The sequence below is a fragment of the Crotalus tigris genome, unplaced genomic scaffold (assembly GCF_016545835.1).
Source record: "Crotalus tigris isolate CLP2741 ecotype Arizona unplaced genomic scaffold, ASM1654583v1 scf7180000018807.1825209, whole genome shotgun sequence".
Lineage (NCBI taxonomy): Eukaryota > Metazoa > Chordata > Lepidosauria > Squamata > Viperidae > Crotalus > Crotalus tigris.
Window position 1 is genome coordinate 1,503,295 of NW_024097206.1, and position 18,041 is coordinate 1,521,335.

The 18,041-nt window shown below is 39.1% G+C and overlaps 1 protein-coding gene across 1 annotated transcript in view; it reads right to left on the bottom strand.

The window, feature by feature from the left end:
- Positions 1–1,156: 1,156 nt before the first annotated feature.
- Positions 1,157–18,041, bottom strand: part of RNF152 (ring finger protein 152) — a 100,749-nt gene continuing 83,864 nt past the window's right edge. Inside the window, exon 3 of the transcript XR_005558271.1 lies at positions 1,157–3,036. The gene's annotated coding sequence lies outside the window, so the exon portion shown is untranslated. The remainder of the gene's footprint in view (positions 3,037–18,041) is intronic.

Consider the following 18,041-nt stretch of genomic DNA (forward strand, 5'->3'; position numbering starts at 1 on the left):
GGAAAGACAGAATAAAACTAACACAATGTTTTTAAACTGAGTACAATAAATTGGTGTGGGCTCTTTAGTCCCTTGTATATTCTTACTAGTTCAGAAAGACACAGTTTCTAATCATTTAAAATGTAAGAGTGAGAGAGAACATTTAATCCTGTTACACATCTGATCTGGAGAACTTTGCTTAAAAAGAAATATGGAGTATTTTATAGGGCTTTTACAAGAATGACAGAGATTATGTATTTGATTTTGTAGCTTTCAGGGAAATGATATATGTATTTTCACCAGCTACCACAATAATGGTGTCATCATTCTCTTTTGTGATTTGTATTGTTTCACAATGGAGCTATATCCCTGCAGTTTAAATTTTGACTCGGACATTTTCAGTTTTGGAAAGGGAAAAGGAAAGGGAAAGAAATAGGGGAGGAAGGGGGAGGAAGGGGGAGGGAAAGAGAGAAGGGGGAGGAGCAAGAAAGAGGGGGAGGGGAGAGGGAGGAGGGATGGGGAAGGGGAAGGGGAAGCAGAAGAGAAAAGGAAAGGAAACGACAAGTTTATGAAGTGGTTATAATATTCTTTAATTCCTTAGAGAAAAGAGATATTTCAGAGTATGGGATCAGAGACAAAGGGAAAGGAAACAAGTCTAATTAAAGTACTTAATGAAAAAACATTTTGTTATCTTTGCAGAATTCTAAATTTAGATCTGGTGATAATATGTTACTGAACTCAAATCTATCTGGAAATGGTTCAGGAAAACAGTAGTTAGAGGAATATAATTAGAAAAATGCTGTAATATCCTCCCAATGTGAAATCCTGTTCTGTTTTGTATATTCTTGTGATGGCTGTAAAATAGAACATCTGCACAAATGAGAGGTTTACTAGAGAATACCAAAGTATGTTAAAGGCTGTAGCTCAACAACAGAAATTAATCTACATGCAATAAAAACCCAAAATTTTCTCCTGGGACACAATTAGAAATTATGTGGAACTATTGGCAGTCCTGCAGCCTTAAAAAAAGAAAGTGGGTAGCCCTCTGTTGCTTTTGCTTTGGAAAAATCAGTAGGTCTGTTTACAGTGAGAATCTACTGTGAAAATATATTCTCAGAACTAGTTCATCTGGTGGGGAAAATGAGCTTATGTATTTTGATGGCCTACAAAGTGCAGCTTTTTTTTTTCTTTAATGTCACAACTTAGACCTTCCTGGGTTTAGAAGATGAGAACGGATCACGTATTGGTAAGTATGTATAGGATCCAACTGAACACCCACCTGGGAGGACAAAGTTAAGCATGATGCATAATGGGGAAGCAGGAACAGAACATGAGGCTGTAGCCAGCCTAAGCACGTTTGCCTTGGGCCAGAGGAGGTGAGACTGAAGCTAGATTTTAATAAAACAAAAGCAAAAGGCTACACACAATTAGCACATGCACGTAATCAAGAAAAATAAATTACTTGGTCTCTGCCAGAATGAGAGAACAGGAACAATGATGAAAGCATCTGTGTCCTAGAGTCCACCTGAAATTGGGGAAGGGATGGAGTCATATAACTAAGCTATTGAGTGAGGAAACTCAGGAATTATTATTATTATTATTATTATTATTATTATTCCTCCTCCTCCTCCTCCTCCTCCTGGCATCCATTTACAACTATTCAAATTTAAACTAAAATGGAAGAGGCGGTTCCTAAGCCAAGTAGCAAGAGAAGGCAGTGACAGAATTGCCTTGCTGTAGATTTTCATGTATCCATCTTCAGAAAGGAGCCCCAATGAATTCAGTAGAATTTGTTGCCATGTGAGATCAACTAGGATCTCAACCATCACCTCTTTTGAGTAAACAAGGTTTCTGTCAACTCTGCAACAAACCTCGCTGAAGCCATCTTGCTCGTTTTCGGTTGCCACAAGATTGGGGGGAGGAATGGGAAGTTTTGTGCCAGCCTAAACAATTTTCTGTCCCATGGAAACCAAGGTCATTTCTGTTCCCTCAGCTGTGGGGTTGAACCTAATGTTAGAAAGCCTGCCAAACTATTTTATTGGGAAACGTAGTTGATTGGGAGGGGTGGGAAGTTTACCTTTGTAATACTGTTACTTTTGGAGGGAACTTTAGTCTTGGTTTCACTTTTGACCATGCCAATACTTTGTAACCAATAAACAGGTTCTTAGATGAAAACTCAAACCTCGGAGTTCTGCTTTATTTGGTCTCATCTATCAGAACCACGACAGTTTCACATCAACAAATAACTTGTACCTACATGTGGATCCATTTCTAGTTTGTAATATGCAGAGTGGTAGAGCAGGTGATGACCTAAAATAAGGAGAAGTTGTGGTTCCTCATATGTTGTTGGATTCAAGACCTATCAATCATGGCCATGCTGCTCATAGGTAATGTTGCTCGCAGGTAAAGCTAGAGAGGCACTCTATTTCTTTAGCTCAGTTATTAATAAGCCCAGGTTACCAATGCTTCTAATTCTTTCTAATTTCTATCATCTTTGTAATAAGTACAACAAAAAAGACATGTCATCATTTTGTTATACAAAGGTATGCAAACTTGCATCTGCTAAAATAATCTGTCCTGTTAATGGTGTTCTGCATTTTTCCATATAAGAACATAATAGATGTTGCAGGACATCAGAGCCATTATTTTCCACTGTTTTCTGACCTCAATTTTGCAATTTATTGAAAGCTATGGTACTTTCATTGCATCGTGAGTTAAACTGATTTTTTCAGGCATATTTGGGGATTCTCTTGCCTACAACTCTGGAAAACATCTCCCAGCAGTTTTGCCAATGCTCAACTATCTGAACCAATTTAATTATGGTAAATTAAGAACAGGACACTCATTAGAGCAGTACGGTGGCCTAGTGGGGAAGACACTCTCCTCTCACTCAGAAGCTTGAGAGTTCCATCCTAGATAGTGACAGATGTTTCTCAAGATGCAACAAGAAAATATCTGCTGTGAATTCCAGGTAGGTGTCAGGAAGGGCATCCAGTCAGTAAATTCTCAGCTTCATTTAGTTGCCCCAACTCTATCCTGAATTAAGGAATTGCAAAGCTGTAAAACAAAAAAGAAAAAACAGGACACTCATTTACCAACTTTTGGGACTATCATAGCACAAGTTTTCACAAGGAACAACCACTTCATCATTTATACATTTGAACAGGCATTTAATTTTGCTTATAAACTGAAAAAAGGATCACTGCCTGATATATATGTAATATACACATTTTTGCATATATCTTTATTGCTGCTTAATTAGGGTGAGATAAATCTGTCATATTTACATTCTGTTTCTAATTAGCTGCATTTTAAAGGACCAGATAGACAAATGTACATGCACAGAATACACATCTCCTCAAATATGTATTTCACCCATTATGTACATCCAATTCAAGCGCTGCTTCTTTTTTATATGCCTCCCACAGGAATATTTACAATTTTTTTTGCACTTTCCTTAATATATTAAATTTCAGTACACATTTTCCATATGCATTTCTGGCATAGAGAATTACACTGCAAAACTAAACACTGTAAATTCAGAAGAAGAAGAATATTCCAGCTTGCATGCTGATTTAAGAAATGTATATTTGAAAAATTAACAAACTGCAAATGGAGCAAAATTCCCCTTTCATGCATATTTTTGATGCTTTGAATATTAAATATTTATTGCACATAAAAATAAAATCCTAAATCCTCACTGGTAAATTGCCAAGTTAAGGTGATTATCATCTGAAGTTTATTCCATGCTATATTGTATATATAAAGAATCATTTGTTTCTGGATAGGTGGACATATTGATGTAGTTTTCTTGGCAAGTACACAGAAATTGCTTGCAATGCCTTCTTCCAGGATAACGTTTCAATTTCCCAATTTATTCAATAATTGTGGGATTTCCTCCTGGCTTTTTTGCCAGATTGGACTCATAATCAGCCAAAATTGGCTAGGCGTTGCTTTTTACAACAACTGAATAATAGAATATTAAACAAAGCAGCAGTCTGGAAAAGGAAAAAATAACTTGAAATGCAATTTTAATATTCTAGGTGCAGGTTTAATGGATTTAACTCTAATACATTTTAAGAGGCAACCAAGCTGTGGAGAAAAATTTGGGAAAATATAAGATCAAATCCAGAAGTAAAGGTCTCTAGCTGACGTTGCATGATGAAAGTGTGACATATGGAAGGCCAAAATTGTCACTTGGATTTATTCAGTTGTACCTAAAACCCAGCCACTTGTTTTCTGTGAAACTGTCAGGTGCGAAAGACCAGGATCACATGTGAAAATCCAATTAAACTGATTTATTGCTAAAAACCTATGCACAATTTAGTTAGACCCTTGCTTGAAGTTAGACTCTTATCTAATTTCAAGCAGGTGCTGACTGTTAGTTAAAAACTAACAGTCAGCACCTGCTTATAGTTAGATAAGGATCAATCGAATTCAAGGGAGTTGGACTTAGTCTGCTTGTGATAACATAAGGATTCTAGGCTGATCCCTATTTTAACTCCACCCCCAGGTTCTGCTACTCCTCCTGTGGAATCAGATATCAAAAACTGAAAGGAAAAAAAGGCTGTACTTTCTATTAGCAAAATTGGAGTTGAATCTTCATTGGTACAATAGATGAAATATATTAAGAGCCAAAATATTTTTTTCCTGATGACTATAGTTTTTATTTTAATTTAAATTGATACAAATTATTTCAAAGTTCATACTGAGCAGGAGCAGGGGGAAATTATACCTACCCTTCAGTGTGAAATTCTAATCCATTCAAAATCCTCTTGGGAACATTCAAAGTGAGTTTTTTTAGAATTTGTCTATGCAAAATAATTGGCTCACCCCATTATTTGGTTGGGCTGGAAACTCAGTGTTTGATTTGTAAGATACCCACAATTTACAAGTTTATTTATCAAACCAGATAAATCTTTTTAATTGTAAGACATCCAAAATTGTTAAATGGTCAGGTGGTCTTGAAACTGAATAAATTTTAGACTCTGACAAAGTCTATATGGAAAGAAGAAAGAGTAGCCAACTGAAACTTGTTGTCATAAAGGAGACATCTTAACAATCCAGTATAAGTGCTGTTAATAAGATTGAAAGTTCATTTACTTCAGAATCCATTTGCCACAAGAGATCACTGGGAATCCTACAAATGAGTCAATGAAGATAAGACACCACCTTATTGTTCCTTCACCTCACACACACACACACACACACACACACACTGTCCCATTCGCAGTATCCCACCTCTGAATAATATGTCTGCAGATAGTTTTATAAAGAAGAACAAACATACTAAATCCATAATTCTTGGAATTGTTAAAGAATCTTGCCATGTGACTTCAAAAATTATTTTAAAAGCCAGCTGATGCTGAATTTGACTGATTTCCTTGCTCTAGAACAGGGGTAGGCAACCTTGGCTCTTTTATGACTCGTGAACTTCAACTCCCAGAATTCCTGAGCCAGCATGGCTGGCTCAGGAATTCTGGAAGTTGAAGTCCACGAGTCATAAAAGAGCCAAGGTTGTCTACCCCTGCTCTAGAAAAACAATTCCCTGGCACTTATACATCTTTATTATCATGAAGTACAAGTAGCAACAGTATCAGAAACACGGCACAAACTTTCATTCCATGCACATAGGCCATTAGAAAAATCTGAAGGCATCCTTAAGTGTATTATCTTGAGGGTTATTTGCCAGTCAATTAGAATGCTGGAAAGTATGCAACTCTGCTGATCTGCCCAATATTTCATTTGCCTTAATAGTGTACAGTACACTAAATGGCTGCTTGATGGGGATGCATTCAGCCTCCAAAATCTAAAACCAGAAAGACACTGTGAATTTAAAGAAGTACTTTATAACCTCTAAAAAGGAAGAAGAGTACAGCCTATCCAACTAAATTATGTATGCATTTCATTATATGTTAATATGTTTTAAAAATTAATAAGTTTTTCATTTTATAGGAGAGCAACTGAACCAACTCGATATTTTAGTTGGAACAGAAAAGTCATGCCCAGGTTATAGGAATACTGTACCATTTTATATGCTTTATTTATTTATTATAACTATAGTATTCATTCTTTCAGGCAGTGAACACAGAGTAGGATAAATAATTGATTCTTGTCTTAAAGGCTGAAGTCTCTATACTTCAATTTTCAATGGACAGTCAGGTGCCTTGGGGCAGTATGATTTCTGCAAGAAATGACAAAGGTGAATAATTGCATTTTTTGTAACCTCAAATATTACTGTTGTAAGTAAATATGTCTTCTTCTTTTGAAAAATATCCATATATAGTGTAGGTCTTCTAAACCTGATTGACACAGATTTCGAAGATGTGTAAAGTTAAGAATGCAAGACCTTTTAAAGATGTGTACAGATGAACATTCTTAGTTCACACATCAACTGCATTCAGACTGGAGTAATTGTGTTTTCCCCAGCAATCATAATGTGTAAGTGAAGATCTTGTCAATGTCTTAAACTACAATGTGGGTCTGAAATTGTAACCTGGAAGAGATCCAGACTTCCCTCTTAGGCCATTGTCCTAGTCACCTGGTAAGAATTTCTGGAGAGAAGAAATGGTTTATGTTACCCTCGGTTAACACTTCACTCACTCTGAAAGCAATCTCCAAAACAGATCCCTGCTCCACTAGAACAGTACTCTCATCAAGAGGCATAGTGGCTTAGTGACACTGGAGAAAATCTGTATTTCAGAAGTTCAAAACCTATCATCATGTGTCAGTGTGAGTTCCTGTCATTTGCCTCAGCTCCTGCCCACCTAGAAGTTTGAAAACATGCTACATGAAAATAGATAAATAGGTACCACTTTGGTGGGAAAATAATGGCGCTTTGTATTGTAGTGTGATTTCCATCTCTGCTGGACCTTCCTCAATGCAATACCTGAGCACAAGCCCCTTGGAAGACATGAACATAAAAATTCATTATGAATAGTTACCATTTGGTTCAATTAAGATCAGTCTTACCATTAGATAGGAAAATCCTTCAGGGAGACAATGATGTTAAGTCCATTCTTCTTTCTTAAAGCTGAGTTCACACCTTACATTACATCATAGACATAGGGGCCTAGGTTGTTCATAATGTGATCCACATACTACATATATTGATTCATATATTCTGCTAAACTATCAAACCATACTTTGGCTTAGTTAGGATTAGAGCTGAGCTGCAAAATTTCCTATGACCTCTAAATAGCGATGTAATGGACAATAAGGGGGACAGAAAGAAAACCTGAAACTGAGGAAAGGTCAGATAAACAGAATCTGAATCCAAGACAGAAATGTAATTTGAGAAAGCATCTCAGACGTGATTCTCCCTAATTTTCATTAAGATGAAGGGGGGGAAGCACATTCAGACTTTCAAGATTCTGTTACTATAACCCCCATAATAAAAGTAGGGTTAGCATTCATAACTCTGGTTTCCTAGTTTGGTCTACCTTGAAGGGCTGACAAACAGAAGAAATGGAAAACTAACTCCTTGCCATCAACTGGATCATCTATCAGATATGGTATCCCTAGCTCAGTGATGGTGAACCTTTTAGAGACCGAGTGCCCAAACTGCAACCCAAAACCCACTTATGCATCATCGGGAGCCGGATGGGTGTGGCCCATTGGGTGGATGTGGCCCATTGGGTGGGCGTGGCTGCAATGGTAACAGCAGACTGGGTGGGACTAAAAAGTTCAATCAATCAATTCCAACTTTGCAAGATCTTTTTTTTCCCGCGAGAAGTTGAAATTGACTGATTGATTGAACCTTTTTTTTTTTTGTACATGGCAGTGGAGGCCTAAAGCGAAAAGGTTTTATAAAACCCAGCGACAGCGTGTGTGCCCACAGAGAGGGCTCTGAGTGCCGCCTCTGGCACCCGGGCCATAGGTTTGCCACCACTGCCCTAGCTTAATGCAATAGATGAACCCAATTTTAAAGAACCCAGGTTATATGGGTATAAGCGGTATATAAGTCTCATAAATAAATAAATAAATAAGACTTGTGTCTTATCTTCTAAACTGGCCTCATATGGGTTAGGCCAGTGATGGCGAACCTTTCAGAGACTGAGTGCCCAAACTGCAACCAAAACCCACTTATTTATCGCCGGGTGCCAGGTGGGCGTGGCCTACTGAGTACGTGTGGCTGTGGTGGTCATGGCAGACTGGGTGGGTGTGGCCAAGGTGGACGTGGTCACCTCGATGTTGCTCATGGAGAGGAATGCTGTGTGGGCTGGGCTGGGTTGGGGAAGATCCAGGGGGTCTCTGGCAGGTGGGGCGGTGGGCAGGAGGCTCGTCCTGTGGGATGAGGCGAGGCAAGGCAAGGCAGGGCAGGGGTGCCATTGCTGCAGGGCAAGGCGGGGCAGGGGTTGGGCGGCTGCTGCCTGATACCATCGGCCCTGCACACAGAGGCCAGCGAGTGCATGGGGGCCGACAGTGTCCATCAGCAGCCACAGCCTGCCAGCCCCTCGACCGGCGCACTCTGGGGCTCTGCAGCCCATCACCAGCAGTTCAGAGAAGCTGCCTCTGGGCTGGATGGCCGGCTAACAGTTGAGGAGGCAATGCAGTGGATCATGCCTGGGAAAAGGAGAGCATGTGAGGCCAGGAGGGATGGGACGGGGGGAGGGAAACCACCCATGCTGGGATGCATCTGGCCACATGGGACCTCAGCGAGTTAGTAGGCAAGTGGTTGAAGAAGGATGGTTGTCATCTCCGGGGCACGGTGTGCGTGCCCACAGAGAGGGCTCTGAGTGCCGCCTCTGGCACGTGTGCCATAGGTTCGCCACCATTGGGTTAGGCAATGCTGTTCCATCAATGGATTTCTGGGATCAGAAAGACCACCTTGTTCTTTTTCTCAGACAGCAAATCATCTTGTGCCTATCTTTGGTCCAGTGCTTACTCCAGAGTTTTTGGGAAGAAAATGGCCAACAGTCTACAATTTGTCTTTTTAAAGTCTATAAGGAGCATTTCTGATGTTAGCAGCATTTTATTACAACTGTCAGAACAAAAGAGAGCGACAATTGGAAAACTTTGTTATAAGTCAGCAGAATGGAGGTGGATTAATAAGGTTTATATTTTACTTTGCTTGGAAAACATTTAAGCAAACAAGCTATATATAGACTTATTTTTATGTATGAAGCATTACTTTCCCCTTCATACCTCTTTTTTTTCCTGCTTTCTTGGCAAGGCATCTTAAATAAATGTTTATATTTAATAAGAGAGACCAAACCACATTTTTTAAAGTAACAGATTTTGATCCCCATTTTTTGGCCAGCTACATTTCCTAAGGGAAATTGCACAACATGAAAACCATACCATAAAATAAAATAATGCAGAAGAGAAAACTAAGTCTTGACAACAGAGAGAGAGAGACACATTCTTATTTCAAGGAAGTTTGCCAAGACAAATTTGGAAGAAAAAAAAAAAAGCCGCAACTCATGCTGACATGAGTGGGTGACATGACCTTGGCAGGAATATAAAAGAGCTTAGCCATTCACCCTTTCTGGGATCTGCTTTTGACTTTCCTGTCTAAGCCTTCAGAGCTGGGATATTCTGATGGTCTCTACTTCAACATTCTCACTATATTCAAGCCTTCTTAGCTTTTCTCTAAGACTAACTCAGTGCTAGCGCTTGCTCTGACCTTAAAGCTGGTATTCATGTTACTCTGGTTTGTCATCAGAAAGACCTTTTTATCTTCTTCATAATTTGTGGAGTATATATATCAGAAAATAGCCAAGACTCTGTGTTTCTGTAACACTGAACCAAGGTCTTGTTTGCTATCTTTATTGTACTAATTGCATGTTTCCTACAGCTGGTAATGAATTATACTGCCTTTTTAAAATTACCTTAGGAAGTGACTCTGATGCCAGAGTCACTTCCTTTTGAATCAGGAAGCATGGTTCAAGATTCTCTTGAAAAAGCAGTGGGTGAGTTTCTTTGAAAGGCAAAGAAGAATTGTACTTAGCTGATGTTTGGATTCAAAGGTAATTCTAGGAAGCTAAAAAGCCACTCATCTATCAGAAAGCAACAGCAGTGTGAAGAAGAAAGTTATTAGGAATATATGAAAGAATTGTAACAGCTCTCCTGAATTAGACCACAGTACGGTTACTTCAGCCCCCTCCTTGAACTAATATCCTCTGAATGTACCGGGCAATATGGGATGATGGGAACACCTTGGCTATTACTGTACCTATATTGGCTTTAACCATTCCTGGAAATACACCAGTACCAGCCTGTTACATAGAATGAATGCTACAAGCCCCCATTACACCCCTCCATCCTAAAAACTGCATCCTCAAATAAACAATGAATTTGATTTTAACCAATAATCACAAATATCTTGTTTAATCTTTGCACTTAAAGAAGCCTACTTGCCTTTTTTTTATTTATAAAGTTACATGCTTGCTTAATGACATTGTGTTACAGGAAAGGCTTTTAGACCCGGTGTGTTTTGGCTGCAGTTTATTTATTCTCCACAGCCATGTCTCCTAACACTTACAGCATCAAGCTCTATAAATTAAAAGAAAATATTTTCACATATGCCAGGCAGCTTTGTATATCTAATAGCAAGCCAAAAATGGTCACATAGAAGGAGTAGATACAATGGAATATCTCAAATTTTGTGATACCAGAACCTTCTAAAATGTTTAATAAATTTGCCAGTTTCATTGGACACCTGGGAAACTATTTGGGTGAGAAATGTCAAATTTACTCAAGCACAGAATCTAAGGGAGAATTTTTATAAAATGTTTTATAGATGGCACCTTGATCCACAAAAAATGTCTTACATGTACCCTGACGTGCAACCTAAATGTTGGAGATGTGGTTATAAGGAGGCTTCCTATTATCATATTTGGTGGTCATGTAGAGAGATAAAAGCATTTTGGATCAAAATATGGTGGAATATCCAGAGAATTTTTAGAAGGAGGGTAAAATTTACTCCGCAATTATTTTGTTAGGTATTGTTACAGATTGTGATACAAAGGAGGTTGTATTGATGTTAAACTTGATTACAGCCGCGAGGCTGTTAATTGGACAATATTGGAAGAAGGAATCTTTGCCTACATTGCAGGAATGGTTTTTTAAAGTAGCTTATCTGGCAGAAATGGCAAAGATTTCGGCTTTCTTAAAGCAACAAACGCAAGAGAAGTTTTTTGCTATCTGGGACAAATGGATAAAATTCATACAATTTAGATTGGGTATACAAAAATATTATATAGTTTTTTCATAAGTTTTATTTTTATATATATTATAGATATCTTTTTTATATATATAAATATAAAGTTTTTAATTTAATTTTTATTTTATTTTTTTTATTTTTTTTATTATTTTTTAAGCCTATATTCTGCTCTGGGAAGCTCAGGGGGGGGGAAGGGAGGGTTTTTGGGAGGGGTGTGGGGTGGGGGTTTTTTTTTATATGTATTGTTTAATTTTTTTTTCTTTTGTATATGTTGTTTTTTGTTCTGTATTGTTTTTGTTTTTTTTGTAAAATTTATAAAACTTTTAATAAAAAAAAAAAAAAAAAAAAAATAAAATGTTTAATAAATTTGTGAAACTCCCTTCAACCCTAAAGGAATAAAAGTAACTATTTTGTTGAGTTGGGCTGATCCACCATTTACTAAAAGCAAGGCAAATTTCGGTCTATTTTGACTTATTGCCATCAACGTTACTAGAAGATTGCTCATCTTTTACTCTTCTTTTATAACCCAAATAAAACATTCCCATGTTGAAAGGTTAGGATTTGAAAATAACAGAAAGAATGCTGAAAGTTAAAATAGGAGATAAAAATTCTGAACTTCACTGACACCTACTCTGCAACAGACATTGGAAAGACTTATGGATGCACTCCGCTGGAAGTCATGAGCCAGTGTGACTGGTGAATGGTGTTGATGTATGGTTAGATACATACAATAGGTTTATCCATCTCACAATACTTATTCTGGGCTTTGCTCCCTACTTCAGTTGGTTAACCTTGCAATATTGCTTTGGCAGCACTTCCACTTTGCCACTGGAAGGCTGATCAGTTTTAAAACCACTTTTGTGCCCCTTTCACTAAAGTTGCTCAAGACCCTCAGAGAATCATGAGCCACAGTTTGAAAAACTTTACAACATATGATTAAACACATTGCCAGCACTATTGGAATGAATCATACTGGCAGACTGAGAAACATGGCACACAAGGAAAGCATTCAAAGCAAATTGGATCATGAGGTACAGTGTGATGTAGAAGTGTCCACACTTATGTCACTCATCAGTTTTCACAAATACAGGATGTAATCCAGCAAGGATTGTATACTTGTATACAGGGATTTTTTTCTCATAGAATGCCCAGAACAGAGTTCCAGCACCTTTTTGGGATGGAACCTTGTAGGGTAGGCAAGGCGGGTTGTATGATATGTGTGAGTTCTGGCATCTTTTTTTTTTTTTTTTTAGAAAAAAAGCACTGCTTGTATACAAAATACTTGCATACTTGTATGAGGGAATTCCTTTATTTTATTTCTAAATATTATATCATTGGGAACTTTTTTTGATCCCCAAAAAGATTGCTATGTCTTTCAAACATTGCTTACCCTTATTAGAGCAACCAGCCAGAATATTTGTTCCCTGCAATAATTCCTGGCATCAGCAATGTCGAAGAAATCCAGATCTGGCTTCACAAAGTCTTGTCCTTGTTAGATTAAATTTTGATTTAGCTCTGCCTCTTACCTGCTACAATAGTTATCCCTAACTTTGTGTGTTTAAGGTATGCTGGATTTCAACTCCCATCATCTGTAGCCAATTTGTGTTTGACAAGTTTTGTAATTATAAACCTTATATTGCTAGTTGACACCATATTAGGGAAGGTTGTATTTCTGCTTCAACTACATTCTCTTGTCTCAACCAACAGCTGGGTATTATTGCTTTCAAAAGTTGGCAAATTCATTTATATATTCACTATACTATCAGATCACCCAAACATTTAGTTCAGAAATGACAGCTATTGACATTCTAAAAACATTAATAACAACAGTGGCAATCTATAATAAGTATGGCGGATGCATTCTTGTCCAATTAATATAGCTGTGTTTTGTAAAGCATATTTCATAACAGAAACTGCCATGTTATATTCATTAATCAAAAGACAGCAACATTTTAAAGGGAGAGCCCAAAGTTATGAGATGTTCTGAGATTGCAAGTGACAGTAAGGTACGTCTGTCATGAGAAGAGGAAAGGGGTAGAATTAATTAAGCATTCTTAAACGTATCTTCCTTCTGTCAATGTGACAGGGAAGGTAGCATTATCTTCAATACCTGAAGTGCCATTCACATCTTCAGGAAGAACACTTCACTTGTCTGACATGTTTGCAACTGAAGTTATACACAGCATAAGATAAACCATGACTGAAGTATGCTTCAGAGTTGAAAGGTTGCTGGAAAGAATAGTGAATGGTTTTATGTCCCAAGTCATTAAAATAAAAGTAATTAAATGCATTTAATTAGGTCCTGAAAAATTATACTTGATGAGGAGTCAAAAAGTTGCATGTGACATAAAACAGTAATGCAGACAATTCATAGTGGTTTGAAGAAGGCTCTACATAAAAAGGGATTAAAGGCCTAAATCAGCGGTTCTCAACCTATGGGTCGCAACCTCATTTGGGGTCAAACGACCATTTCACGGGGGTCGCCAAACAATGCCGTCCGCCATTTTTTCCGCCATTTTTTTCCCCTTTTCCTACTCCCTCTTATTCTATTGGCTTTCGAAAGCCAATAGGAATTGTCCAGGCTGTCTCTGCCCTGCTGAGACCGCCAAAAGCCCCAGTCTGCAAACGATGCTGCAAGGTGAACATTCTGTAAAGCTTCCCTCCCTGCTGAGCAACTAAAATGTAAGTAAAAGAGGGCCGGGGATGGGAGGTGGGAGGCCGGTGGGCGCAGGGAGGGTTGCTGGAGTGCATGGGGCCCGGCGGGTGCTTTACCTGCCTTGGGCTGAGCCAGCTGGTGGCCCAGCCAGTGGTCGCCCTGCGCCATCACTGCCGTGGCCGCCCAGGAGCTCCTGGGCCTGCCTGCCGCCACCCAGAACGGGCGGTGGCCAAGGTAAGGCTAGCGGGGCAGCGGTGGGTGCAGGGAGGGTTGCTGGTGCGCGTGGGGCCCGGCGGGTGGCTTACCTGCCTTTGGCTGGGCCAGCTGGTGGCCCAGTCGGTGGTCGCCCTGTGCCGTCACTGCCGCGGCCGCCCGGGAGCGCCTGGGCCTGCCTGCCACCGCCCCAAAGAGGTGGCAGCCAAGGTAAGGTTAGTGGGGGAGTGGCGGGTGCAGGGAGGGTTGCTGGCATGCGTGGGCCCCAGCGGGTGCCTTATCTGCCTTGGGCTGGGCCAGCTGGTGGCCCAGCCAGTGGTCGCCCTGCGCTGTCGCTGCCGCAGCCGCCTGGAAGTACCTGGGCCTACCTGCCGCCACCCCTTGCCAGCTATGCCTCGGCCGGCACAGGGGGCGGCACCACGCATGGGCGGTGCTCCCAGGCACGGAAATACAGGTAGTTCTTGACTTATGACCGGGGTCGTAGCTATAAAAAGGTTGAGAACCACTGGCCTAAATAGTTCTCACTCTGAATAGGCTTTGTTGACAGTCTGTGAACTCTCATTAGATTGGATCATCCATGTGCTCAGTTTAGGAAAAGTCCTTCTGAATTAACTAAGGGTCCTCAAGTGATATTAGCACCAGATAGCAAGACAAGAAACAATGGATGGAAACTAGCCAAGGAGAGGAGCAACTTAGAACTAAAGAGAAATTTCCTAAATGTGAGAACAACTATTAACCAGTAGAAGGCTTGCCTTCAGAAGTTGTGGGTGCTCCATCACTGGAGGCTTTCAAGAAGAGACTGGATAGCCATCTACCTTAACTGATACAGGATCTCTTGCTCGAGCAGGGGGTTGGACTAGAAGACCTCCAAGGTCCCTTCCACTGTATTATTCTGTGTTATCTAATTCATTATTTTAGCATTGTGAAATCATCATATCCATTATGATCACTTACTGACCGAAAGAAGCTCAGATTAGGAAAAGTGTGGTGCAGATACAGCACGAGATAATGGAAGAAATCATAGTGAAGGCAGATAAGGAAAAACATTGTCTTCCAAAAGACAATTTTCAAGTTGAAAATTGAAATATTGCTTTAGTCATATTATTAATCTGAAAATCCCTAACCAAATTCCATTACTTAAATTGAGGGAAAATCTCAGTGAAATAAATGGAACTTTTTGGGGAATAAACAGTTACCGGCTCAGTTCACAATGCCCCACATATTTTCATTCATCTTCAATCCAGTCACAATAATCAAGATTTATACTTTTTCTAGGCTATACTATTTCTGCAATATGACAAGTCATGCAAGGTGATAAATTTCTGGGAAACACTGCCCAGTTTAAGAGTACACTTCTCTTGAAGATTTGCCAGTTTCAATATCTCAGCATTTTTCAGAAGTGAAGTGATGGCTTTCATTCATATTTTTTTAAGTTGACTTTTAGTAGCCAAGGTTAATGCGCAATTATACATTTATACTATATTTCACTGGCAGGGGGCAGGGAGAAGTTCCCTTTTTCCAATCTTCCTCTCTTCTTTTTTATTTCTCCTATTTTGTCTATATATTAAAGGTATACAATTATCTTAATATATCATGTATTAAGTAATTCACAAGAAGCTAATTGTATGCATCAAGCCATATTCATTATTTAATATATTAACGAATCACAAAGCTGCAAGTAATATGAACAGATGCAACTCATTCCAGGTCATAAATTATTGGCCAGTTGAAGATATATAACTTCTAAAACAACTTCCAGTTGGTCCCCAGTCATGCAAACTAGAATAAACATTTTACAGAGAAAAAAGCCTAGTTTCGCATTAAATGACCTACTAGCCCAGTTTGTTCAAATGGATCTCACTCTTAATTTCTGCATTGGTATATACAGTAATTTCTGTATGGGGTAAAATGCTGAAATATGTACTTTTCAAGGTGAAATATTACCTCTTGAAAAGATTTATTTCTCAGATCAATAAACCTTTGATATTCATGTTATATTCATACAAAGAACCCTTTCCTTGATCTTACTATAAAAATAAAGTCAAGGTAAAAGCGATAGCAAAATGCTTCATTGTTTCAATGTAAATCTGCCCTTACATTTGTACAATCAGACTCACAAAGCACATATTGAGATTAAATAGCTGTATAATTTTCATGTTGCTGCATTCATTTATAAAAGTAGTGTTTTAATGAGGAGCTCTTCCTAATACAAATCTACTCCAGCTGGTACTAAATTTATATCACTCCTTAAAAGCAGCCATGGGATCTACAAGATCTACAATGGGCTGTGTTGGTGATGCATTCATGATAGGCAGACAAACCAGTTGAAGCATAAAATGGTTTTACATGTCTCTCCTAAAAAGTATTGTAAACCAAATTGACTTCTTTGAATGAAAATACAGATGCTACATCCAAATGTTAAGCAAAAAAGATCTAATGGCGTGGTGGTACCACGAAAAGGGTGTGATCTGTCCCAAAAATGTGTTTTGCCATGCAAAAGCAGCACACTGCTTGTTGAGAAGGTGTGATACACTGCTCTTCAGTGAGATGCTTCCTTTAACTGGCAGGAGATTTCTGCACACGAGCAGTTGAGCTCATTTCCTCCAGTGAAGCAAAGTGACCTCCCCTTCAGTGTCAATCAGTTTTTGAAGATCTACAAAGCTTTAATACTCATGTGGGGGGTAGGAAATAATAAACTGTTGCATGCTACAAACAATGAATGCAAGCTTTTTACTTCCACCCCCCACATACGAAAGAGGAAGACCTGACAACAAGGCTCATTATACTCTTCAAAAAAACCAAGGCCCTGAGTAGATTCAACTATGTTGATATGTGATAAAATGTCTAACAGATCATGAAAATGCAAAGGAGGAAGAAAGGCTGTTACAGGAGGGACCATTATAGAAAATATTCTTATCCAGTGGAGGAGGAAAACATGAGAAATCACTCTTAATTACACTCGGTATAAACTGATCTGGAGAATTGCTTTGACAGGCTTTCAAGAGTCATGTCAAGGCCTGAGAAGGTGATAAAGATGACAACTTTTTCCCCAATTTGGGGGGGGCAGTTCATAATTAACCTATTAACATTCTCTGAAATAGAGAAAAAAGAATCTCTTTCAAACAGGAGCCATGTGAAGTAAAATCTAGGGTAAAAAAAATATCTCCAACCCTATACAATTTTGCTCACTTGTTGATAGTGTTAATGTTGTTAGCCACTTCAGTCCATTATAGGATGAAGATCTTTTCTTTGGAGATTAGGGTCCAGGTTGCTACTTACCGTATTTTCTGGCGTATAAGATGACTCGGTGTATAAGACAACCCCCAACTTCGGAGAAGATTTGCATGGTTAGAAAGTTGTCTTATACACCGGAAAATACAGTATTTTCCGGCGTATAAGACAACTCAGCATATAAGATGACCCCCGACTTCGGAGAAGATTTGCATGGTTTAGAAAGTCGTCTTATACGCCGGAAAATATGGTAGATCTTTTTCAAATTTCCACTTTAAGACAAAAAAAGAATGAATGGCCTAAGGCTACCGAGCCAATTTCAATGCCTAAAGGAGGATTAGAACCTCATTCAAACATAAAGAGCTGTGGTGGCACAGTGGTTAGAATGCAGCATTGCAGGCTAACTCTGCCAACTGCCAGCAATTCTCACTAGCTCAAGGTTGACTCCGCCTTCCATCCTTCCGAAGTCAGTAAAATGAGGACCCAATATGCTGACCCTCTAAACTGCTTAGAGAGGGCTGTGAAGCGGTATATAAGTCTAAGTGTTATTGCTATATGTGTAACTGTAGGTTATATACACATAACCTACTACCAATTAGCATGTATACCAGTGGGGGGGGGGTGTTGTAAAAATTATAGTTTCCAAGAGGTTGTTAAAGGCAGCCCCACACAGAGTGCACTGCACTAGTCTACCTGGATGATGAAACCATTGCAAGAACCTCCCAGCCCAGAGAGAGCTGCAACTGACATACCAACAAAAGCTGGGCAATTGGATTTTTAACCATGGCCTTCAAC